Here is a 5000-nt window from a genome sequence, read left to right as displayed (position 1 = left end):
GTGTGTCCTATGGCATTCTTGTATAACATGTGCGGCAGTTTCTGGCACATTACACCCTGCTCTACACTGAACCTCCTGTGAGAGTCTTCTTATGCCCCTTGTGGTCCTCATTCTTGTAGGTAACGCGTTAATCCTTACCATGTGGTATTTTATCCAGTCTCTTGCTGGTATACTAACCCTCTTGTCTATGACCCAACTAGAAGAGGGAATCACTCTGGAAGTTTCTCTGAGCTCCCATCCGTCCACATGTTTATATAGTTCCGAATTCCATTTTTCATCGTCTTTAGCATGCAACGAGGCCCAACGAAGTCTTCTACTAATGTAATCGGACTCCATTATTACCCTTGCGAACCGTAGTGAAGAATTTTGTAGATTATTAATTCGTTTAGCTATCAAGGCAGGGATCTTCGTATAAAAGGCCATTATGCCTAGTCCACCATCTTTAATTTTAGCATGGAAATATGCAATAGGTACATCCGGTGGCAAATGTAACCATTGTCGCGTGTATTTCCTAATTTCACGGTCAGTTTTTTGAAGAACCCCGTAGTTGACTTTTCCAAGAACCAGCACATGCAACAACCGCGGTAGCAGATATGTTCTGAGTATTACCAATCTCTGCTGTGGCTTTAGCGGTGCTTTAGTAATTCTATCCAAGTAATCCTCAATAGGGAACCTTTGAAAAACCACCCCACGGTAGTTGAATGTTACACCTAGATGTACCCATTTATCCGTTATTTTTAATTGAGGTAGATTAACGTCACCTATTTTAAACTGCGATCGCTCAATAACCTTAACCTTCTTATCTTTTCCAGATGGGACTAGTGAAAGGCATTTACATTTATTGGGAGCCAAATTTAACCCATGCCTCTTCATCTCGTTAGTAATCTCATTTAATAGGGATTGAAGTCCTTCCTTAGTACTCGCCAATAGAACTAAATCGACAGCAAACGCCAACGCATTCAATATAATTTGATGATATTCAAATCCAATGTTTTTCGATATTTTACTAAGAATCTCATCCATGACTAAATTAAAGATAATTGGAGACAGTGGATCACCCTGTCTCACTCCTTGACCCGGTTTGATAATTTCGGAGCTTACTCCATCGATCTCAAGACTAATTTCAGAGTTTTTATATATATACTTGATATACTCAATTAATTTCTCGGGAAATCCTTTTTTCCGTAATGCATAAAAAATAGAGTATTGCGAGATTGAATCAAATGCTTTCCTTATATCCACGAAAGCTACATGCAACTGTTTCTTTTGCTGACGAGTGATGTCTAGAATCGCTGCTAGTGAGTATATAATTTCCGCGCTTCCATCAGCTCGGATAAAGCCTCGCTGACGTTCATCATTTCGGAATTCCGCACAAATCCTATTGGCTAAGATTTTGTGAAAGTGTCTGATAATCACTGACGCTATTGATATAGGTCTATAATTGCCTGGGTTTTTCCAGTCGCCTGTCTTAGGAATTAGAACCGTGCGCGCTCGAGCCCATGTAGTGGGAACCTTCGCTGAGAATAACAAAATATTCATTACAATACACTTTATCTCAACGCATACTTTATTTATCCAAATCTTCGGAGCCAAACCATCGGCCCCACGTGCCGAGTCGGCAGTGGGTTTAAAATGGATAACTTCTTCATGTGATATCGGGCTTAATAGACTATCCGCAACTCGCTCGGATGTCGTTGGTTCTTCCACAACATTGGTACTGGATTTCTCGAAAATAGGTTTCCAATAATCAACTTGTTCTTGTAATGAAAGATGTTTAGTATTATCGATTTCTCCATCTAATACAATATTAGCTGCTTTAGTCGTGTTAGTTTTCCACATCTGTTGGACTCTAGCATATTCCGTTTTCCTTTTACCTTTGCTTGAAGTTTGACTATTTATATTTCGTGCCATGTTTACTGATTGCTTTTTGTTTGTTGCAGGTGCTCCAAAATTCCTACTAAACCACTCGACGAGGTGCGTGCATGGATCTCTACCTTGCCTGACGTCTTCAACTGCGAAGCCTAAGATATACCTCCCTGGGTCCTCACAAGAGGAGGACCTCAAAAATCTTAAAGCATCATTCATCCACCTTTGGCTGTCCACGATCGAGGATGAGGGGACTGTATGGTACGTATTGTCTGTATTTGTTCTTCCTGTGTGTATCCGTGGACTGCTATTTGTATTTTGAGGGTTAGATAGATTTTCCCCTAGTGCTGATTGAGTTATTATATTATCCAATTGAATATTGTTCTCCATTTCCTCCTGTATGGTTTGCTTCAGTTGTAATAAAACGGCTTTATATTTTTCAGATTTTCTTAGCGCTTTAATCGATTCCTGTGTTCGAGGCGGATCTAGTTTTACCGTGTTTAGTAAGTATTCATTAATTTTATTTAAAACCGTTGTAGGTGCCCTTGCTTCAGCATCCGCTAGTCTACTGATGTCCTCCGACTGCCATCTAGCTTTTTTCCTATAGATATTAATATTTCTGTTTGTTTCAGATGGATGAGCTGACGCTTTATGGACGCCAAGCCCTCTAAATGATTGGAACCCACGATGGCAATAATCACATTGGAACAGGAGCTGATCGTTTATAACCGATTCAGATGCAACAGATGGTTGAGCCGCTAGAGTGTTCGATTGATTGGAAGGTAAGTATAAGTTATCCTCTTGGGTATTATTAACAGAAACAGTATTAGAAAGATAAGAAGATAATAATAATATAGAAGAAGATCCACTGGATGGTGGCATAGTGATACCCCCATTCTGATTGTTATTGTGTACAATTAAATTCCCAGTGGAAGATGCTCCGTTCAGAGCAAGATGACTGCTTAATTGGATATCACAAGATGGTAAATTGTGGCCGGATTGCTCATAGACGGGATTCAGAAGGGCCCTCGTAGGCACCGGCGGGTTGTCAAGCCCCCCTTCTGAACCTGGTATATAACTATGATCTCCTGGGTTCATTCGCCATAATCAATACTCCGTGCAAGTTCAAACATTTTCTTACTTAATATGGGACACTTGCTCGCATCTATCGCTGAATGACCTGTCTCTGTAAACCCAAATTTGTTACAATTAGCACATTTTAGCTGACTTTTATTACAACAATCGCGCGAGTCATGATTTCCAGAGCAGTGGCCACACGTAGAATTAACAGCGGTACAATTCTTGGCCAGGTGATTAAATTTCATGCATTTGTAGCACTGTAGTATTCTAATATAATCCTCAACCTTACAAGATTCAAAATCTAAGAAGACCCTACCTTGAAGCATCAATTTATTTCTAATTCGTGGTGTTACTTCTATTACAGCATTGCTACGTTTTCTTTCTCCTCTCGTAAACACCGTAATAGGTCGTATATCCGCGCTCAGCCTATCCTCACCTAGTGCCTTCGCAACAGCGCCAGAAATATTGGTGAAATCGATATCGGTAGGTAGATCCTTTATTATTACTCTAGGCTTAAGTTTTTCTTTAGATTTAATCATCAAACCTGCATCTCTTAATTCATTAGAAGTTCGTAATTTTTCTAGATCTACTGATTCAGCAATTAATTTAACAGCTGCAAAGTTTAATGTTATTAGATGAATCACTTTTAAGTTAAAATCCGATGGTATAATTGACGCTTTTAATACTTTCTTTATTTCAGATGCAGTTTTGAATTTCCTAGGATTCTCCGGGAGTGGAATTACAATAAATTCAATATCTTGCGGACGATTAGGTATGTCTTTTACCGTTGGACGTGCGATATTTTTACCCGTAACAGACGCATATGACATTTTAGATACCGGTTGTACAGAATCTTTTACCGCTTGTTGAACCTTTGTTACTACCTCTTTTACTTCATCAGATAACGCGTTTCTAATATTGCTGTTTAGATTATCGCTTAAAGTGTTATTGGACTTTACTATATTATCCATTCGAGAACTGATAGTATCGCTCAACTCCTGTTTAATTATTTTCCTAACATCGGATAACATCTCTTCTTTCATTTGCAGAAATTTGGAATCTAAGTCTTTGTCCAAAGAATTAATTCGCAGGGGAGGCTCAATTATAGTTGGATTATTATTAGTAAATTGTTCCTTAAGGGAAACAAGCTCGGACCATCTCAACGCAATTTCAATGTACGCCTTTGCTACTTTATTATAAACCGACTGTAAATAGCTTATCGCATCTTCTATCGCGCGAGAACGAGCTTTAGTCTCTTTGGCAGGTTGAGAGACCGTTAAGTTATACAGGTGACTTTTAATATCTAATTCAAATTTATCAAATTCCGCAAGACCGATTGGTAATTCTTCTTTCGTTGTTTCAGAAGTATCAACATCGTGCTGCTCCACTGGTGACGAGATGTCTGGGGAAGATAATGCCCTCCTTTTGGTGCCTTTTGAGATAGTTGGAGTCCCTTCTGAATCTCCCATTTTGATTCATATAAAAGGTCCCTGGATATCCGCCGAGCTCTCAATACCGACCGTTGGAATTAAGTTACCCACTTCTTGTATGATGGTAAGTTACCAGTCAACTATGCAGAGTACTGCCTTATCGATATGTCGGTAATTGTAGGTGTCACTTTGCCGTTCTCACTTCGCAAATAAACACTAATATTATTCGAGTTTCTCACTTAATATTAGACAAAAGAGAGTATATTCCGAAATAGTAGATGTGCACATATACCAGGACCACAAAATTTCGAGTATGAGACCGCTGGTTAAAATTTTCAAAAATTTCTGAGGGGCCCTCAAGCGCCTTGATACTACGGTCCTCAGCGTGCCCCGTAAAGGTCTTTTTCTTTATGCGGCCCTGAGGCTCGCCAAGATGGCGGCCTTCCTTTTCGTGCACGTGTTCAATACTTTATTCTTTATTAATTTAATTTCTAGGAAGAGTACGGCCACGTGTGATACACCAAACTGTTCGCAAAAATTTTTAACACAATATTATTATACGCTCTGCACACTTTTCGATTCTTTAGCCCAGTTACTGTTCGTAGAAAATCACAACACGTCAAC

At 39.4% G+C, this 5000-nt stretch overlaps 1 pseudogene; it reads right to left on the bottom strand.

Moving 5' to 3' along the window:
- The window catches only part of LOC143306398 (large subunit ribosomal RNA), a 10444-nt pseudogene that overhangs the window by 2453 nt on the left and 2991 nt on the right, over positions 1-5000 (bottom strand).

This window comes from Osmia lignaria, unplaced genomic scaffold (genome assembly GCF_051020975.1).
Source record: "Osmia lignaria lignaria isolate PbOS001 unplaced genomic scaffold, iyOsmLign1 scaffold0007, whole genome shotgun sequence".
In the NCBI taxonomy this organism is placed as follows: Eukaryota; Metazoa; Arthropoda; class Insecta; order Hymenoptera; family Megachilidae; genus Osmia; species Osmia lignaria.
This window is presented reverse-complemented; position numbering and strand designations above follow the sequence as displayed.